The following is a 7,709-nucleotide window of genomic DNA, read 5'->3' as shown; positions in this document are numbered from 1 at the left end:
TCTGGTTTGCATTTGGTGTGTGTGACCAAAGTGTCCCTGATGAAGCTCACGTTAGCCAAAAGGAGACAGGCAGGAGGAGTAAATGATTTTAAATATGGACTTGTTTCTCCCCTAATGGGGCTTGTTTACTCCATGTACAAGGCCACTGTCCTTCCCAGCTGTGTGTAAGTCAAAACTACATGGAATCATGGTTGAAAACTTAAATTTAAACAGATATGGGATAACTACTCATGAGAGTTTCTTCATATTTAGTTAATCTCTCTTCAATTAAACTGTAACAGTCAGCCATACTCTGACAGATGTGGTATAAGCCCTGAACATACAAAAGTATATATATGTGTTATGTGTGTGTGTTCCTGTACGTATATGTATGCTGGTTGTTATTTTGTTTTGTTTTTTATTAGCTAACATTTACTGAGCTCTCACAATGTGCCAAGCACGGGCCAAACCCTTATTATGCATCATCTCAAGAACCTTTACAACAACCCATAAGGTAACTAAGGGGATTTTTATTTTACAGGTGAGGAACTGGGCTAGAGAAGCTATTGGCCTTGCCACATCTTTAGTGTCAGAGCCCCGGTCAGACCTGGATTTCTGTGATACAGGAGACCTAGGTTTTAACCACTTTGCTATACTAAATGTGTAGCCAGATAATTTTTGAACTATTAAAGAATCAGAAAGTATAAGAGCTATTTGAAAAGACAAATCTAAGCATCATTTGTACCTCAACTCTTTGTACCAGAGCAAATCTACTTTTATATGTCTTATATAAATAAGATTGCATATGAAGAAAACAAAGATAATATTTGTCTTGGCAAAACATAACAATAACAAACTGTGAACCATGAGTTGAGCTATGTGTAACCAGAATTCATGAGAAATTTATAACCATAAGATATATTTAAATTGGAGACGGTCATTTTTCTGCTTAATGGCAGCCCATTAACAGAAAAAAAGCTTTACAGAAGCAAACTCTAGCCTTGACAGAGCATGTGAGATTTGTAATTTCGCTGTGCCCAATGCCTGGCTCAGAGGAGTCAATCAAACTGTTGGATGAATGGAATCTTAAGCCAGAAAATGACCTACTCTTCAAACTCCAATCCAAAGTAGACTTTCACTTGGTCTCAATAAGTGGCAGTATTTATAAGTTTGGTGCAAAATCAAATATCCCCACAGCAGGGCATGCATTTGATATATTATTTTAGTCTGTTATGCCTGTGGTTAGATCATGACGTGTTTGTTATATTTTAACCCCTAGAAAAGTGAATAACATTTAATCTAATAACCATTTTTCAAAAGGAAATAGCTAGATCAAAAAAAAACCACTGTAATGTAAATTGATTAGTACAAAAGAAGTCACAGAAATAATGTGGTATATATATCTCGGACGAAAATAAAATAGACTGAGTGGGGGTTGACCCAGATAAATAAATATGAGTGCTAGGAGAGAGCCTGTTGGGAAGAGAGGAAATCATAGAAAAGATGAGGCTGATCATTTATACATATTTATTCAAAGCTTCCTCTTCAAAAAATATAGAATTTGGAAACTCTACATGAAGTCACCCCTATGAAAACTGTATAAAAGAACATAGGTGGTAACTGGGGTTTTCCAGTTCATAATAATGAGTGAAGAATCAGTGACCATTTATCGAATGATATGTCCCTAATGTCTCCCAGAAGGCACAGTAGTAGGTGTCCATGTCGTTTCTCTACGTTGTGAATGGTGAGGGTAGACAGAAGTTTCAGGTGTCTTGTCTACCTCAAATTTGCCCATTGTAATGCCTGATTCCAAATGACAGTACTGTCAGATGAAATGTACAGCAGGTGCTGCATGGCTTGACCAAGTCTTTCTTGATACCAATATACAGATGTTGTAAAAATTGTTACATGAAATACTATACATTCCAGGTAGGCTGGCAGTTTTTTGGAAAGTTGAAGTTGTTCTAGGTGAACTACACCATACACCCACACTGGGGGCGGAAAAGGAAGGAGGAGAGTAAATGAGCCAAAACCTTAGAATTTTTTTTTAAATTACAAAATTAGAGAATATCTGTCATAGGGAATTGGGGGGAGGAAAACAAATTACAAGGCCCAAGGACTACCAGAGTTTATGTTTGGAACTCTGACAGTATGTCTAAGTAAATTGCACTCTGCTCTAAGGCAGCCTGGAACCATGCTGAGAAATTTCAGACCACTGTAACTTGGCTGAGTCAACCAGGTCAGACTTCCCATTGGTGCAGTGAACAAGGATTGCATACTTCATTGTGAAGGAGTGTCCTCACCAACTGTTAGCACACCCATTCTCTGCGAAGGCAGTAGTGCAAGGTCTTTCACCTTAGATCAGACCACATAGTACAGAAGCCACTTTAGGACTCTGAGATGACTCATTTTTCCAAACAGTATTCATTAAGTTCTCATTATATGCAAGGCATTATTCTAAGTTCTTTGCATGTAATAAAGATGCAATGATATGACATCTAATCATGGTGAGCTCTCAAATGATCTTGGTCTTCTCTCTTTTATCTCACTGCCTTTCACAAAATAAATCCTTAATAACCTCAGAGAGTTGTCAGGACAGAGATGGTGGGAAAAACAGAGAATGGTCTGGGCTGTGTTATGCATCATTGGGCCCACAGAGAAGTTTTGCAACCAGCTTGAAAGACATTGGTTCATCAATCTGTTTATATCTGTTAAGCTACACACACACATAGAGTGGTACTGGCCACCTTCAGGGGCCTGAATACTCCATTCCAGTTTCTTTGCTTCTGTTTAAGGTTCAGGTTTATGTCCTCTCCCTTAGTTATCTGAACAACATATCTCTACTGAACCCCAGCTTCTCCTCTGTGAAACAGATTCCTCTTGATGGGTTTTTGTATGTGTGTGTGTGTGTGTGTGTGTGTATGTGTGTGTCTGTTTTTCTTTCTCTAGACCAAGACATTTTATCTGTTCTAAGGTATTTTTACAGATAGCTCTTCCCCAAACCACCAAAAGTTGCCATTTTTCAAGTTTTTCTTTTCACTTTACCTGTTCTGCCTGAGTGATTACTTATCCACTCTTGGCTTTTCTTACCCTGCAGGTGAGGGGAGACAGGGATAATAGGAGGGAATTACAGATTCATCTCTACTCCATGCCTTTCTCCTGAGCTCTATATGACTACTGGGCATCTTCAAGTAGGTCTGACATAGGACCTCAAACTAACTGTACGTAGCCCAGAGTGAACTTATTCCCTGCCTCCAATGTATCCCTTCTTCCTATCTCAGTGAAGGGCATTGCTATCTACTTTGTCTAATCCAGGAACCTTAGTGTCAGCTTCAATTCTCCCTTCCAACTAATTTATCACATTCTAATTCCTGTAGATTCTGCCTCTTTAATATTTCCTGCTTCCACACTACTCATCTCCATGCTTCTAATCTCGGCCACTCCTACTCAACTTAGCCAAGACAACAGGATCGATCTGATCAAGACTGGTCTCCCTGCTTCAAATTCTTCTCCCTGCTACACCCTTTGTCTGAGTTCTTAGGCTATGAGTCTCTCTGTGATGTGGCCACCACCTCCCTGCCTTTTTCATCTTCAGCCACTTTCTACCTAGAATTCTATGATCCAGTTCTACAGTTTAACTTGAAGTTTTTCCATTCTGTGCTGCTGTGTATTCCACTTTTCCTAGCTAACTCCTGTTTATCATTTAGGTTAAGCTCAGGTACTGTCTCCTCCGGAAAGCTTTCCCTTACCCAGGGAGTCAGGGATGGACATGCCTCCAAGTACTTTCTAGTAATGTTACCGTGTGCTTTCCTCTCTCATAGCACTTCCTGCCCAAGCTGTGGCCTATATACTCATTGTTCTCTTACTAGACACTGGTAAGAGTTCCTAGGATAGTGAGATTATGTCTTATTTATCTTTTATTCCCAGGTGTTTGTTGAATGAATATAAAAGCAAAGGAATGGGTAGATGAATGGACATTGATGTATTTCTTGTTAGTGTGATGGCAATGAAACATCATACTCTAAAATATAATTTTTAAAAAGTTGCCAAGTAATGGACACTTACTGAATGCCTTAAATGTGTTAAGCACTTTGTAGTCATTTTCATATTTAGTTCCACAAATTCAGTTTATTTAACTCTACAAATAACATTTATGGGGTCTTTGTAAAAGCAGATGCAATGCCTGTGCTTTTTGTATATTTCTCTCCTTCATTTTTCTTATATCCAGTTTGAATAAAATCAGACCTACTTTATCGTTTTTTTGTGAAGAATAAACAAGTTAGCCCAGGAAGAATGTTTAGAACAGTGCCTGACACAGAGCAAGCCCACAAAAAAATGAAAGTAATTACTATTACACACTGTCATGCTGCCCTTAGTTAACATGACCTTAGATGCTGAATCCCTCCTTTAAGAAGCAGACTAGCCAGAATACTTCCAAAAGCAAGCGACAGTGAGAGTGGAATAACTTGAGACCATTTTTTTCTTTTTTTTTTAGAAATAAATGATTAAAAATCTGACGTGATTACCTTGAAGAAGAAATCACTCAAGAAAGATATACTCTTGGTCTCTAAATATCCTTCCGTGGGATTTTCATGCAGAAAAGAGCTTGTCTGACATCCAGAGGTTGAAACTAAAATCAAGTGGAATAATTAAGAGAGAGAGAAATTTTGGGCATTGTTGTTTTCTCTGTTTTAGAGATGAGAAAACTGACATCTAGAAGAGTTGAGAACTTGCTCAAGGTCAAAGAGTTCATAAATTACAAAGCAGGAGTCAGTGAGAGGTGAAGATGGGGGTTTAGGGTGAAGGTTCATAGCAGAGGCATGGGTTGGGTTCTGCTGGAGGAATGTGAATGATGTTCTGTAAGGAAATGAATGGAGAGCTAGTTCCTCCTATTGGCCACACCCCTCATTGTCACCAGTTCACAGAATTCACTCACCTGTAGAGTCAGGCACTGTGATGAGTGCAAAGAAAGGAAAGTGTTTGGTTTTATTGGACAATGAGGAAGACAAAATGAAGGAACAACTCAAAAACAGAGCAAAGTAAGTAAGTTTCAGCCCCTTTTACCCTCACTTCAGTAGGTGTGTGTGGAGAGAGGGTAGGTGGGCTCTTCCGTAAGCAAGGCCTGTCAAGGAGATAGGAAAGTTAAGGAATCTGAAGGACCAATTTTCTTAAAATCATTTAGATTTTACTTTTGTTAATAATTTTACTGAAGATATTAAGCTATACATAAACTTTGAATTTTCAATTGAAATGGCATTTAAATTCAGTTTTGATGTCAAAGAACTTTTTTTTCTTCTCTACATATAACAGCAGAGGAGTTTCCTGTTGGAGCTGGAGGATCAATAACACAAGTTTTCTTTTCTTCCTTTTTTCTTCTTTTTAAGAAATTGACTGGCTTTCTAAGAAGGTAGTGAATATAGAGATATATGATTTGTATAATTTTGCTTCAATACTGAAATCACAGTTACATAATTTTAGCAGTTCAACCACCTCATTTTACAGGTGAGAGAACAGAGGTCCACCCAGTCCCATTATGCGGTGGCATTCAATGAGAGGTAGAAGGTAGCAGGCCTGGTGTTTCATCCAGGGTTGACTGCGGCACACTGCCATGAGGATTATTATCTACCAATATGAATCTGAGTGGCAGAGATGCCAATGAATGAGGGTACTGAAAAGTTGGCAATATTTTTCCTGTGCTTCTAATGGCTGGCTCCCGTGCCGCAAAATGATAACAATGGGTGGGGCAACAACTTAGAAACTGGGGTCAGGAATTGACTTCCAGTTTCAGTTTTCAACCATTTTGTGGCAAGTCTCCAGGGAATCTTTCACCTTTGAAATTATTGCTACACTATTTTATTTGTGCATTTTTCAAGGGAGATGGTCAGATTCTTAAACTGTCAGTATATAACAGTGCTGTCCAACAGAAGTAAATCTGAGTCACCACTTCCAGCCACATATTAAAATTTTTCTAGCTGTTGCATAAAAAAGAAACATGTAAAATTGATTTTAGTACTATTTTTATTTAGTCCAAGAGATTAAAAATATATCATTTCGACATGCAATCAATATAAAAATTTCTAGATATTTCACTCTTTTGTATTAAATCTTCAAAATACGGTTAGTGTTTTACATATGCTGCCCTCCTCAGCTTCATCTATCAGACTAGCTACATTTCAAGTGCTCAGTAGCCACATGTGGCTAGTGGCTGCTGGAATGAGCATCACAGGCTCTCCTCCAAATGCCTAGAAACGGTGAACTGGATGATCCTTAGAAAGGTCCCTTCCATCTAGACAGCTCTCTGGGTCTTCGCCAACCTGTATCCTAGCGGCTCTTTAGTCTTATCTGGTTATCTACAGAGGACCTGCGGAAGGACGGTCCAGGAGAGTCCAGAATGCTAAGGGATGACCCCAGGGCGACCCAAGGGACATATTGGCGCGAAAGTTACCAGTCCTGGTTATCCCGGGGAGTCTGTGCTTTTTGTGCTGGTGACTATAGCAATGGAGGTTGCTGACCGTGGTGCGGGCCACACACCGTAGAATGGCTCAGCTCCCCGAATGCGCAACCACAGAGGTGAGTTGTTCCAGCATGACTGCTGCCCCGCCGCCGGCGAGGGAGATAGCGGTGCAGCTGGGGCAGCCAGAAGGCCCACAACCTCCCCTGTGCCACCCGCGCGGGGGAAGGGGGCACTTACCGTGAAACCGGAGCACTCACAGGAGGGCAAGGCGGCCCAGCCTGGCTCTGCATCCTGCGCATGGAGAGAAGCTCAGAGGGACCTGCGACTCCAACTGCTGGGAGAAAGCCTGCCTTGGTGGGTGGTAGAGACCAGGTTAGGGTTAGAGCTGCTGCTTCCCAGGGTGGCAGAAGAAGGTAACTAGGGAGAGAAGTAGGGGAAGGAAAGACGGATTGGCCTGAGAGAGAGGAGGCAGGAGTCTGACCACAGATGAAGGGAACGATGATAAATAGTGAGAGTTCTGAGAAACGCTTAAAGATTGTCGGTGGAATAACAACAGCAGTAGTAGCCATGCTTGATAAGACATTCACTACACTTTAGCTTGGCACTAACTGATTTATGCTCACTGTTTTATTAAATGCTGAAAATAACCCTGTGAGATAAATTTTAACATCCTCAGTTTATAAATGGGGAAAGCAGGGCTGGTATTTTAAATCACTTTTCCAAGGCTGCACACCTAAGGGGAACTAGGTGGGGATATGAAGCCAGGTCTGGCTAGACAAATCTCATGCTTCATTTAGTCACTTGATACTAACAGAGTAATGAGCATGCTGCTGGTTTGGAGGCAGGCACAGTCATGAACCAACAATTCTTGCCCAAAACACACAGCCACCTGTCTGAGCCAGCAGTGGAACATTTTGCCCAGAAATCCTAGCAGAAGACTTCAAATGCCCCCAAATAAGATGACAGCTCTGTAATCTTGCGCAAGTTATTTCATCACCTTTTCCTTGTGTGTATAAAGAAGCTTCATGGGATTGCATGGAGAATAACAGGATAAAGTGAGCGAAGCATGTAGCCCAATCCCACACATATAGAAAATCCTTAGAATATGGTGGGGGAAACTGGACTGGCTGTATGAGATGACTTTTTGGGTCCACATAAAGTGTAAATTATAGAGAATGATACAGTTTTGGAGAATCAGGGGTATGTGTGTGTGTGTGGCCAATGGAAGAAGCTTAAGTTGAACCCATAGTAGCAATGGCCAGGGGTCAGGACCAAG

This window comes from Pteropus medius, unplaced genomic scaffold, assembly GCF_902729225.1.
Source record: "Pteropus medius unplaced genomic scaffold, Ma_sr-lr_union100, whole genome shotgun sequence".
NCBI classification, from domain to species: Eukaryota; Metazoa; Chordata; class Mammalia; order Chiroptera; family Pteropodidae; genus Pteropus; species Pteropus medius.
The sequence above is the reverse complement of the archived record's forward strand: the minus strand, read 5'-3'. Positions refer to the sequence as shown.